The sequence below is a fragment of the Nannospalax galili genome, unplaced genomic scaffold (genome assembly GCF_000622305.1).
Source record: "Nannospalax galili isolate Female #2095 unplaced genomic scaffold, S.galili_v1.0 scaffold961, whole genome shotgun sequence".
Taxonomy (NCBI): Eukaryota; Metazoa; Chordata; class Mammalia; order Rodentia; family Spalacidae; genus Nannospalax; species Nannospalax galili.
The window spans coordinates 256172-270717 of NW_008344314.1; the positions used below are offsets into that span (position 1 = coordinate 256172).

The 14546-nt window shown below is 40.2% G+C and overlaps 1 pseudogene; it reads right to left on the reverse strand.

Moving 5' to 3' along the window:
• Positions 1–2947: 2947 nt before the first annotated feature.
• Positions 2948–12888, reverse strand: LOC103740060 (annotated as a pseudogene).
• Positions 12889–14546: the final 1658 nt, after the last annotated feature.

A 14546-nucleotide genomic window follows, 5' to 3' on the forward strand; every position in this document is an offset into this window, starting at 1 on the left:
TTTATCCAGTGTCCAGTTTCTCCACATTTAAAGCATTTTAAGTTGGACTGACTTTCAACTACAAGGGCTTGGGCAAAAGAGGAAGCCTGGTACGTAGCAGTCCCAATGTCATGGGTAGCTACAATCCATTTGTCATAATGTTCATTCTTTAATCCCTGGCATGCTTGTCTGTGCTCAGGGGTCATCCTTTCCCAGACAAGACTGTTTAAAAGCATTGGTTTGGCTGCAGGATCTGTTATTTTTCTATCTAAGCTTGCTTGCACTCTTAGTATAAAATCTGGAAGAGCCTCAGTTGGCTTTTGCTTTAAAAAGGTTAATGCAGAGGTCTCTCCAGGCCCAGTGGACAATGGTGTTAGGTGGTCCCAGGCTTGCAGGGCACATAAGCGAATCTGCTCTATACAGCCAGCAGGGATTACAGCTTGCTGAATTCCTGTGGAGAAATTACCCTGACCAAAAAGCTGGTCATAATTCCAATCTATAAATCCAGGTGGTGGATCCTGTCCTTGTTGGGGTCTCAGCTGCCAATTATGAGTGTCATTTCTTTTAGCCTGCATTAGGCACTCATCTCTAAATAAGGCTTCCCATTGTACAAATAGTGGACTGGGGAGGGTAGATCTACAGATGTCCCTCCAATCCTGGGGAAGCAGATTAGTATTAAATGTTTGTAGTATAGATTTAGTCCATGGAGCATGAATTCCATCTTCACGTACAGCCTGGCACAATTCTTTAAGTTCTGTGGCTGGGAGTGGGTACCAGGCTAGGGGGCGTTGTCTGGTTATTTGTAAGTTAACAGGAAAAGCCTCTACCAGTGGGTTTTGGGGGTCCTGAGACTGCTGAGGCTGGAAATTTTGAGGCTGGCAGCTTTCACTGTCTCTAAGGTTACACAGCTGCTCTGAGGCTGGACGTGTCTCCACAGGCGGTGGAGGCAGCCAAGGTGGAGGGGGAGGAGGTTTTACCTGAGAATTTTTGGAAACTTTTGAAATCTGGGCGTTGGTATCTGGGCTTGTTGAATCAGCAAGAGAGGGGTGAGGATTAATTTTGCTGATGGGTGGATTTTAGGAGAGAGGGAAATTATGCTTTTCCTGGATTTCTTTTTTATAAGCCAAATGTACAAGAAAGTTCCAGACCTCAGGATCAGATATGTCTGCTGATAAGATCCAGGGTGCAAACCGATACACCTCATTCCAAAATTTTAAGCTTTCCTCTTTGGAAATTTTAAGTCCTCTAGATTTGAGCAGGGTTTTAAGGAAACGAATTTGGCGTTTTCTCTGGCATGATGCTGAATTTCCCATTATGAAGGGAAGATGTTTAATGTTCTGTAGCAACCTGGCACTGCTCTGACAGGCAGAAGTTTTAAACTGCAGAAAAAAAATGTCTGCTTTAAATCTTTTGTCTGGAAGCCGCTTTGGCAAGTTACAAGCCCCTAGGTTTACAGAAAAAAAGTTGCAGTTTAAATCTTTTGTTCTGGCCCTGAGTTACCGTGAATTACCAGGTGCTCGGCAGGGGCTAGTTAATTTAAATTCTCACTCAACTGGTTCTAGCTGCGGCTTGAATGCCCTAGGGGCAGGGTAACAGAGCTGACTAGAGAAATCTGCCTGGCTCCAAAGCTTATAACTTTAGGGATTTTTCTAGCAGTGTTCAGATAGAAAAGTGGGGTGAAGTGATGGTTCCCAAAGGAATGTTCCTGAAATTAAAATTTCAGGGGATTCTGTTTGGTTCCCAGCACAGGACCTTACGGCAAATTTAAGAGGCTGGCGGCCATCCTTGTTACTTTTAACTGGCTGTTGCATCACCAGGTTTTGATATTAGAAAGATATCTAAATAGAGGTCTTTTGTCTATACCTGTACAGGCAGTCGGAGTCTGTTAGGGGGTCAGAGAAACCATCAGCCAACATCAGGGAGTAGCCCTGACCAGGAAGCCTCAGTTGTCTCTCTGTTCATAGCGTCCTCACGTGAAGACTTCAGACCGGAAACAAAAGGAGGAAATTAGAAGAGATTTTTATTACCCTCCTGGTGGGGAGGGATACTCACGAATCCTGTGTTTCAGTGGGTGCCAGCTCCTAGCTGGCACGAGGTTCAGAGGCTCTCATGTTGGGCATCAGATATGGGGTGCGCTGGGCACCAGGTGTGGGGTGCGTGGGTATCTCGTGGCCCCCTGCGCACGCCTGGAAAGTCGCGGTGCGGGTCCCGCGGACTTCTCCGCCGTGCCGCATCCCGCGTCGCTGTCCGCCGCTTGAGTGCTGAAAGTCTGCTGCTGCCGGGGCTTTGCCCGGCCGGGTCCCGCCTGATTTCACCCGTGCACTTTCCTCAAGATGTGAGATCCACCGGCTGCTGGATCACGCGGGAAAGTGTGAGGCGGCTAAAGCTAGGTCTCCGTGAGTTGATGACGGAAAGATAGCGCCCCCCGGAGAGGCTGGATCACCGGCAGTAAGACACGGGGCTCAGCTTAGTCCATTACAGCTCTTTATTAAATGTCTCTGCTTGGCTTCAGGTCTCAGTGTTTCAGCTCCTAGCTCCTAGTGATCCAGCTCTCTATCATTGAGGGAAGATTAGGATATTTTATACCGTGGGGGTAGTGGTAAAAGCTTTAGCTGATAGGCACTTTGTGAGACACCCTATTTACATATAGAAGTGGGCTCCTGCCAGGCTGCTAGACTGCCAGAAAAATCACACAGGAAAGCATGGCATTTCCAGAGCCAGAGGCCATGTTTATGGTAGGGCATCTGTGGCGGTCACTTCAAAAATGAGTCAGGAAGATGCCAGGAAGATACCCTGATGAAAAGGATTCTTCTGCATATGAAACCAAGCTCATGAGCTTTCTGGACATGAAGAGACTGCTACTTCACAACAGGGGTCCCCAACAACCAATAACAAGGTTCATTTTCTTCCTGTCCAGCACTTGAATTGGTTACAGATAAGCAATGCTTTTTGTTTAGCATCTTCTTAATTACAGGCTTGGCAGGAGAGTTCTGTGACCATCTGTCCATTTCATTGGCAGAAGTAGCAATACAACTGTCTTCTGCAGTTGAACTTTTTTGCATTTTCATGGTAATGAGGATCAGGCTCATACTTTGGCTTTTCTGAACCAGGGAAACAACAGCCAAAAACCAGGGTGCAGCTTCATTAAGGGGTACAAAATAAAATCCTTCTCAAAAATATCTACATATCACCCACCCTCACCTCGCTCTGCTTCCCTGGGCTGCACAACCCGCCTGCCTCTTTCCTGTGTAAGTCCATCGGGCACCTTAACTCCCCCAGCCTCATTCATCCTCCCAGCTCCCCCGAGCCATCTCTCCTCCTTGCCTGGGTACAGGCCCATTTCTTGTCTTGGCACCCCAGGCACCGGGGCTGAACTCTTTGTTTGTAGCCACCATTGTTCCTGATCCTTTGCATTCAGACCAACACAGATCCTCCTTGTGGTTCCCTAGGAGCCCTTGGGGCCTCTTCTCACCCCCACCTCCCTTTGCATTCCTGGGTGGCATAGCCACCAGCTGCCAGAAACCAGCATCTTTCCTGGGCCCTGCTCCCAGGCCAGTCCAACCCCCAAATTCCTGAGGACAACATCCTTCCTGGAGGGATGCAGACCTTAGAAGAAAGCCTGAGAGCATCTGATCTTCATCTGACTTGGGAACTCTTGATTCTGTGGGAATTCCTGAACACAAAAGCAATTTGGTCACTCCAATATAAAATCAAAAGGGAGAACTGGAAGCATAGACAAACCAGGTTTTCATGACCAAAAAGGAAACCACAAAGGCACATAAAGTTTACAAAAAGAAGCAGAACTAAACTTGAGGGTTGAGTCTCACACAAGAATCAGAAACTACAAAAGAAATTCACATGTCAAAATCACAGAGAAAAAACAATAACATGAAAAACCAAATCAACATATCACCACCAAATACCAATGGCCCTCTAGAGGAGTATAATGAGAACCCCCCCATGCAGGACATGGAACTCAAAAGAACAATTATAAACATGATAAAAGAATTCAGTGAATTTAAAGAACACACAAAGAAATCAAACAACTGAAGGAAGATAGGGATAAACTTCTGAGTGAATTCAGAGGAGCTAGAAATATTGTAGAAGATTCAGGCTGAAATGAAGAAGGAAGTGAATCACTCAGTAAGCCAATTAGAAATGACAGGAGAAAGCCTCACCAATAGGATGAATGAAATGGAAACAGACTATCAAGACTGGAAGATAAAGTAGACGAACTAGACCACTCAAGAAAAGATTATGAAAAATTTAAGAAAGCATAAGAATGGAATATGCAGGAACTGTGTGACACCATAAAAGACCCAACTTACAAATCATAGGCATATTAGAAGGAGAAGAATCTCAAGATAATGGTACGGACGAGGTCTTCAACAGAATCGTAGAAAAAAATTTCCCAAATTAAAGAAAAACATGCCCGTACAAATACAAGAAGCATATAGAACACAAAACAGACAGGACCAGAAAAGAAACTCTCCATGACACATCATAGTAAAAACACTAAATGTACAGAACAAAGAGACAATACTGAAAGCTGCAAAAACCCATTAGGATTGCAGCTGACTTTTCATTGCAAACTATGAAAGCCAGAAGAGCCTGGACCAAAGTATTCCCAGTTCTAAATGACCACAGATGCTGACCCAGATTCCTTTACCCAGCCCAAATGTCTATTATAGTCAAAGGGGAAAGAAAAATATTCCATGACATAAATAGGCTGAAGGAATTCATGTCCACAAAACTAGCCCTTCAGAGAGTTCTTGAAGCAATACAAAGAGCTGAAGAAAGGGAATGACTATACCCAAGGGGTCACGGAAAGAAATTCAATGAAGGCATAACTATGGAAAAGTACAGCTATATCAAGAATATTAACAGAAATAAAAATGACAGGATTCAATGCACATCTTTCATTAATAACTTTAAATATCAACAGACTGAACTCTCCAGTCAAAAGACACAGACTAGGTGAATGGATTAAGAAACAAAACCCATTTTTTGTTGTCTGCAAGAAACTCATCTCCTTTTCAAGGACAGGTGCTACCTTAAGGTGAAAGGATGGGAAAAAAATATACCAAGTGAATGGTACTAAGAAAAAAGCAAGTGTTGCAGTTCCAATATCTGACAAAATAGACTTTAAACTAAAACTAATCAGAAGAGATAAAGAGGGTTATTTCATTCTGATCAAAGGAACAATAAACCAAGAAGATATTATAATCATGAACCTATATTCACCAAACTCTGGTGGACCCAACTTCATAAAAACAGTATTACAGTATTTAAGACCCAGATTAATCCCAACTCATTAATAGTGGGGGACGTCAATACTTGACTGTCTCCATTAGATAGGTCAACAAGGCAGAGAGTTAACAGAGAGACATCTGAATTACACAATACCATATATCAAATAGGCCTAACAGACACCTACCAAGTATTCCACTCAAGCATGATAGGATATACTTTCTACTCAGCACCCCATGGAACCTTCTCCAAAATCATCCGTATACTAGGGAACCTCAACAAATACGAAAAGATTGAAATAATTCTATGCATTCTATCAGACCACAAGGAAATAAAGCTTAAAACCAACACCAAAAGAATCTCTAGTCACCACATGAACGCATGGAGATTAAACAGCACACTCCTGAATGATGACTCGGTCAAAAAAGTAATAAAGAAAGAAATAAAAGTATTCCTGGAACTAAATGAAAAAGACAATACAACACAACAAAACCTCTGGAACACGCTGAAAGCAGTCCTTAGGGGAAAATTTATAGTTATAAGTGCCTACATTAAAAAAATCAGAAAGAACACAAATAAATGACGTAACACTGCAACTTAATACATTTGAAAAGCAACAACAAATGAAACCCAAACCCAGAAAACTAGAAGAAATAACAAAAATCAGAGCAGATATTAATGAAATAGAAACAAAGAAAACAATACAAAGAATCTATGAATCCAAGAGCTGGCTCTTTGAAAAGATAAACAGGATTGACAGACTGCTAGCCCAGTTAACCAAAAGAAAGAAAGAGCACATCCAAATCAACAAAATCAGAGATAAAAGGGGAAACATCACAACAGACAACAGAAAGATCCAGAACACTATAAGAGAACACTTTAAAAACCTATATGTTACTAAATTTGAAAACCTAAATGAAACAGACGGGTATCTAAAGGCATGGGAACCACCAAAACTAAACCAAGAACAGATTAACAGCTTAAACAGACCCATAACACAAAAAGAAATTGGAACAGTAATATAAAACCTCCCGACTATAAAAAGCCCAGGACCAGATGGATTTATAGTGGAAATCTATCAGATGTTTAGAGAAGATCTACATCCAAAACTACTTAATTTATTCTAAAAGATAGAAATGGAGGGAGAACTTCCAAATTCCTTCTATGAAGCCAGCATCACTCTAATACCAAAGCCGGGTAAAGATACAACAACAACAAGAAAAACCAACTATATATCCATATCGTTAATGAACATAGATGCAAAAATTCTCAAAAATATACTTGCAAACCACATACAAACACACATCAAAAAGATCATCCACCATGATCAAGTTGGCTTTATCCCAGAAACGCAGGGATGGCTCAATATACGTAAGTCAATAAATGTCATAAATCATATAAAGACAAGAACCACATGATCATCTCAACAGATGCAGAGAAGGCCTTTGACAACGTTCAACACGCTTTATGTTCAAGGTTCTAGAGGGAATTGGAATGAAGGGAACATACCTCAACATAATTAAAGCCATATGTAACAAACCCAGAGCCAACATCATTCTAAATGGAGAAAAACTGGAAGCATTCCCATTGAAATCAGGAACCAGACAAGGCTGTCCACTATCTCCACTCCTCTTTAACATAGTGCTTGAAACTCTTGCAAGAGTAATAAGACAAGAGCAGTAAATTAAAGGAGTAACAATTGGAAGAGATTAAATTATCCTCTTTTTGCAGATGATATGGCATTAATCTAAGAGATGCCAAAAATTCCACCAGAAAACTTCTAGAAATTATTAACACGTTCATTAAAGTGGCAGGTTACAAAATTAACCTACAAAAGTCTGTAGCCTTTCTATATACCAATAACAAGCAATCAGAGAAAGAGCACATGGAAACACTGCCCTTCACAGTAGCTGCAAAAAATTTTAAATATCTCAGAATAAACCTGACCAAAGACATTAAAGACCTGTACAATGAAAAATTTAAATCTTTAAAGAAAGAGATTGAGGAAGACATAAGAAGATGGAAGGACCTCCCATGCTCATGGACCGGAAGAATTAATACTGGGAAAATGACCATCCTACCAAAAGCCATTTATAGATTCAATGCAATGTCAATCAAAATCCCCATAATATTTTTTCACAGAATTGGAAAAAACCATCCTAAGATTCATATGGAAGCACAAAAGGCCTCAGACAACCAAAGCAACCCTGAGCACTAAGAGCAATGCCAGGGGGGATTACTATACCAGATTTTAAACTGTATTACAGAGCTATAGTCATAAAAATATCATGGTACTGGCACAAAAATAGACCCATAGTTCAATGGAACAAATTGAAGACCCAAATATGAGTACATGCCATTTCAGCCACCTGATATTTGACAAAGGGGCCAAGAACATTCACTGGAGGAAAGACAGCATGTTCAGCAAATGGTGCTGGCAAAACTGGATCTCCACCTGTAAAAGAATGAAACTAAACCCCTATCTTTGACCTTGCACAAAAGTCAATTCCAAATGGATCAAAGAACTCAATGTGAAGCCTGAAACTCTAAAACTGTTAGAAGAAAACATTGGCAAAAACCTACAAGATATCGATGTAGGAAAGAGTTTTCTAAACCAAACATCAATTGCTCAGGAAACAAGGTCAAGAATCAACAAATGGGACCTCATTAAACTAAAAAGCTTCTGTACATCAAAGGAGGCAACCAGGGAAGTGAAGAGAATACCCACAGAATGGGAGAAAATCTTCATCAGGGACTATCCTGAATGTGTCTCAAGCCACTGGCCTGAGTGTGACATTTAGAGTGTGTCACTGCTTCTCCTGAGAGCTTAGAACAGGCACAACAGACAGAAGAGTTTCTCACACGCGACTGTTTGATTGCAATATGTGTTTACTAGGTCAAAGCATAACAAACACACATCAATACAAATACTCAAAGGGAAACCCGGTTCTCTAGCAGTTGAGAGTCCCAAAGTCTCAGGGAGTACCTTCCAGAGGTTAAGCCTTCAGGTACTCCGTGTGGAGAGGTTCTCTTGTCCGCTGTGATTGGTGCACTCTCCCGGCTGTGGAGCTGTCTCTCTCAGGTTCTGATCACGTTCGGTCGTGGCAGGCTCCGTCTCTTAGGCTCAGGTCCTCGATCAGGTCTCAGGCGAGGCTCTGGTCTCATCTGGTCTTAGGCAGAGCTTCAGGCAGAGTTCAGGCTGGTCTCAGGTCTTGGGCGATGTGCCGGGATGAGGCCCACTGAGTCAGCATTTCATGTAGCCAAGCATCAATGAAGTATTTGAGCTGCCAGTTTTTATATGTTACTCTTTTGGCTATAGCTCATTTCATTTATGTCATTAGCTTCAGCTGTTCTTTAAGATATGGGTCACACCATGTGGTCACTTATCACCAACACACAGGCCCTCAACTCACGTAGGTTCTACTTGGTTGCTAGGTTACAACTTAATTTCTTATCTACTTATCTACTTCACACAGTGTCACATCAAGTTTCTAGTTTCATTTCAAAGTCACTCTTTTATGCATCTCAATTTATTTCTACTTTCCTAATACATTCAGTACAGGGACACATCTGATAGAGGTTTAACATCCAGAATACATAATGAACTCAAAAAGAGAATCAAGAAAGGAAGTAACCCAGTTAAAAGATAGGCTAAGGAGATGATCAGAGAGTTCTCAAAAGAAGTAAAGATGGCTAAGAAGCATCTTAAAAGATGGGGCTACAGGGAAACCCTGTCTCAAAAAGACAAAAAAAGATGTTTAACATCACTAGTAATTATGGAAATGAAAATTAAAACCACTTTAAGATTTCATCTTATCCCAGTCAGACTGGCTAAAACCAAGAGAACAAATGATACCAAATGTTGGAGAGGATGTCGGGAAAGGGGAACACTCATCCACTGCTAGTGGGGATACAAACTTGTTCAAGCCCTGTGGAAAGCAGTGTGGAGAACTCTTAAAAAACTGTAAATGAACCTACAATTTGACCCAGTTATACTACTCCTTGGCATTTAACCCAAAGAACTCATCCGATTGCAAAGGCACTTGTGTATCCATGTTTGTTGCTGCTCTTTTCACAATAGCTAAGAGATGGAAGCAACCTAACTGTCCCTCAACTGATGAGTGGATAATAAAAATATGGTTCATTTATACGATGGAGTTTTCCTCAGCAGTAAAGAAAGATGAAATCATGACATTTGCATGTAAATGGATGGAACTAGAAACTGTTGTACTAAGTGAAGTAACACAGACTCAGAAAAAAAAATCGACATATGTTCTCCCTCATATGTGGATCCTAGAACCAGACCCTGATAAGTGAGTATGTATCCAGATATAACTACAGGAACCAGGATAATGGAAAGGAAACAGGGAGGTAAAGGAAAAGAGAGAACCTGAAAGAGAAGAACAGTAGGAATCAGGCATTAATAAGGGAGATATGGATAAAAATTGGGTTAGTTTAAGGAGGGGGGAGGGAAGGATATGCAAGGAACCTAGGGGATAAAGGGGATGGAGGGGTGAGACAATGTGAGAGATAAATAATGCCTAGCTAGTTTTGAAAACCAGAGGGAACCATATTACTCAAACAATCTAATGACAAATTATACATAGCAGATCAAGAAATATATGTCTAGGCAAGGTTTATATGAGAACAATTGGTCTTTGCCCAAGCTTTATCTATATGGCACCTGGTAATTAAAAGTACTAGACTCGTGGAACTAACCTTCTTGGATGTTTAACAGATACTTTGAGGCCTATACTAATTTGGTCAGAGGGACATAAAGGACATTTTGTGCTCCTTGCCCTCCTAGGTCAACTAGTTCCAGGCGACTATGAGCATCTCTCAAAATGTCCTATAATTGTGGTGGGTCACCTGTCCTCTGGATCAAGGAGGCCATGGAGACCCTATCAGATGGACTTGAACCAGTGTCCAGTCTACAAAGAGGAGGATCAACACAGAGGAAATATTTCCTCCATGCTTCCAAGAGAAGCTAGCCATGGTCTAGTAGGACCTTTGACTTTTCTTTACATAGGTGGAACTGGTAAAAGAAAGGAGCCAGGGGCTCCTCTCAAGCCCATGTGACCCCTGAGGAAAGGATCCTCAAATGGCCTTAAGATTAAAAATAAATTGGTTTATCTGGGCCAACTGTATGGCCTTAAACCACCAAAAGGAAAGTATAACCAAAGATTAAAGGGGCCAATATAATTTTTTAAGAGTCCATATGTATAGCTAAAGGCTACATAAAAAGCAGAAATGCCAGATAGGTGATACCTTCTTTTGTGTTGTTGGCCAGGGTGGCCCAAGGGACTCCCAGATAGTAATCCAGCATAGAACTGGGAAAATGAACAGGAAACCCCAATTGTATCTAAAGGAATATTGACAACTGATTGTTGCTAGATGAGGAACAGCTGATCTTCCTAAAACAAAGACCTCTAGATAGGCTGACGAGATTCACCAGAGGGACAAGTAGTGGAGAATGGCTGGGGCTGCTGACATCACAGTGGACAGGAGCAGGGATGACAGAGTACAAGGGCTCTAGTGTGTGTGTGGGAGGCTATGGGAGGGTGCCATCTCGGAAGTGGGTGTATAGATGAATAAGATGGTTTGGGATGTTCTGTGTGATACACACACACACACACACACACACACACACAAATCAGCAAATTAAAAAAATGAATTATATTTGAGGAGGAAGCCTAAAAACTTACATCATGTTAATTAGTAGAGGTAATATACATTACCATTGAAATCTACCCGATGACTTCATAGACATACACGGGTGCCAAGGATCTGAGTGCAAATGATTATGACTAGTAATAATCAGATACATACAGATTAGAGACACATGCACCAACATCACAGTGTTATTATCAAAACAATATGTCTTTCTGTAAGAAACAGTATATTTAAAAATGAAATGGAGATTCTTTTTAAAGGTAAAAGCTCATTCAATTTTATGTCTTACAGGGTTTATACTGAGTTCACTATTGTATAACTGTATTCAACAGTGAACTTAAGAATTTTATAGCCACTTTTGAAAGAGATGTATCTTTGCTCTGGAAACTGTTATTGAGTATGTTAAAGCTGTATGTTAAATGCTTCTTCTAAATACACACACACACGCACATGGACACACATGTTGGGTCCATGTTTTTACTCTCCCATGTTGTTTCTGTTGTATTGATAGATTAGTATTTTCACAATTTCTCCTCTCTCTCTGATTAAGGCGTTTATAGAAAAAGGAACTGAACATATAATTCGGTCAGCTTCTTCTTCAGTTTTTCAAGCACCAAATATTTCAAATAACAGTCTATAATAACATCATTTAAAAATTCTCCTTCGCTTAGACAGTGCAAGTCCTCATTAGTAACAGAGATGCCTCCCTTAGCTGGAGGTGGTGGATACACTATTTTTCTACCGTTTCAACAAAGATGGTATGAACCTCTCTAATTTCTTCTTCATCAAAAAATTGAAATTCTTGTTTGTTTCTAAGTTGTATTTTAGATTCAAATGATGCCATTTTAACTTTTTTTTCTTTTTGTACACAATTTCCTATGATGTTCTCTTCATAGCTTTTGTACAGGCCACAAGTCTGCCGCTTCTTCAAAGGGAATTTTCGCAAAAAAGTTGGAAACATTATTCTTTATACCAATGTCAGTGATGATGCTTTCAAAGACCACATTTGCGTGAGGATCAAGGGCAGTTTGAAAAACTAAAATTATGTACTGTTCTTCTAAACTTGTTAACCTATTCAGTCCTTTACAATCATTCCAAACTTTATCTTCCTTATTCATTTGCAGATGTATGCTTAGCTTTTGATAAACTGCTGGTATTGCCTGGAGAAATACTACTGGTAATTTCTGAACATTACACCATTCACAATTAGTTAGGTCAGAGGTATTTAAAATAATTTCTATAGGATTACTTTCTGGTCCATCAAGATGTATCTTGATCAAATCTAAAGAAAAAATTACAAGCTCTACTAACAGTCAGAAGAGGGTTCTTATATACTTCGACAATTTAAAATGACACTTTTAAAGGAATTTTGGCAGTTAAAGACACAGAACTAACTAAAGGTTCGTGAGCATTCACTTTATGATGTTTTAGAAGTGTGCTAATAGTATTGCCAAACTGGTCCTTTATTCTTGCTTTTCTTGGCAAGGTAACTGTATTTAGCTCTGATTTGGTTAGATTGCTTCTTAGTTCATGATCTGCCCTGAAGGTGTTCGCATTTAGTGCAGCTTCTACTTTTCCAGTGGACGGTGCTGGGGACAAACATGCTGAGTCTGCAGGATAAGGAGATATGCTCTCTCTTCTGTTAGTCTTGTCATCATCATCATCATCACTTGACAAAATGATTGGATCATTCAGATCTGACAGGTTTGTTTTTCTTTCTTTTGAGTTTGTAATTCTATATGTTTTTCCCCCAGGTAAAATGATTTTTCCATTAGTCTGTATGTAATTGTGTCTAGAATCATCACAATTCACCACAATATCAATTGGAATCTTTTCCACACTGTTACCATAAAACTTCTTAGTTGTTAATCCTGTGTTTTGTGACTTCTGTCCTCCAGAATTATCAAGAATTGATGTTCTTAATAATGGTCCAGTAGATTCATTCAAAATTTCAGCTTGTCTACAATTTCTTTGCAAATAAAGCATTTTTAAAAAGAAAATGGTTTACCAATACCTTGCTTTAGATTTTACAGAGGCATGGTAAAACATTTTCAAACTGATATTTATAATATTCAATAGATGAAGAAATGCCAATAAATGCATTTGACAAAAACATTGTATACTTTCAATAGTAAACATGTCCATGGGTAGATACATGCATAAGCAAAAGCCAGGAACCTGGACACTTTCATTGGCATTCAAATCATAAAGTCCATTTTGAGCTCAGTCTCAGGCCTAGACAAGACAAGGCAGACAACCATAAAAACAGCAGTCTGTGTCTGCCTTGAAATGCTGCCTCCTGCAATGGCCTTTCAGGAAGTGCCTGGTACATGCATCTTATTTGTTAAAAGAGCTTTGATTGTACTAGCATCAGCTATTTTTAGGGAAGGTATCCATCCTTGCCCTAAATATTTCTTTGTAAAATGCTGTTTAAATTTCTTGGTTAGTGTTAGTTTTTACTGAGAAAAATTTTCATATTTATTCTGTTATCTTTTTTCATTAAGTAATTAAATGAACCCCAGTATTTATTTTTACATATACATTATTCTGTATTATTTTTTCCATTACTATGACAAGATAGACCATCTCATATTTGCTCTTATTACAAACATTCTGTAATATGATGTAAATAATAATAACTTCTGTTAGAAATGGTGTATCCCTTAGCCACCTCCAAGGACATAATGCCTTTTGCATAGAAAGACATTTGTCTGTATATGTAGGAAATGTTGAGCAATCCCCTATTATTATGACTAGAAAACTACTTGAGCAGAGTCACATAGAAAATGTCAGTACACACAATAGAGAGAGACCCATCTAACAACTGCAGACCCCAATGCACAACACGAAGATGAAGAGTGTCAACTGTAACAATATCAGCAATAAAATAAACAGACACGTCCATTTTTTTTTGTTTTTGTGAATTACATAGGATAAATTTTGAGCATATTTACATACCCTCCCCTATCTGTACTCTTCTTATTGCCCCCCAACCCTGCCTAATTACACAAACTCTATCATAGATATTGAGGCCTATTGAGTCAAACATGTTTCACAAATGCCCAGCAGTGGTGTATGTCCACCCACTAGAACCTAGTTGATCTATGTAGTATCAACCCTTAAAAATAATCAACTGTCCCTTTCCCTGCAGGTACAGGTCACCAATATTTCCTCAGTTAAAGTTGTGGGTTCTATCCACTTCACCATTTCTATGCTTGGAGTTTGTCTGGCTTGAGCTGATGTGAGTCTTGAGCATGGTGTCACCATGGCTATGAGTTCATGTAAGTATCTTCCAAGCTATCTGGCAAACTCACAGTGGTTGCAACAGCATGATCAAGACATATGAAGCTCAATCCCAAGAAATCTAACCTGGAAGGGGACATGGGCACAAAGCCCCAAACCAGATGAGGAGCTATAGAGCATTGCTAGCTCTGGGAGAGGGGAAGTCAGTTTTCATTAAGGGTGTGACACCTGTAGCTGATGGGGTGGGAACCTTTCTTAAAAAGGGGCTGCTTCTTGGTGCTGGAGAGATGGCTCAGCTGTTAAGAGCACTGACTGCTCTTGGAAAAGTCCAGGCTTGGTTTTCCTGCACCAATATGGCTGCTAACAACATCTGTAACTCCAGTTCCGAGGGACCCATAACC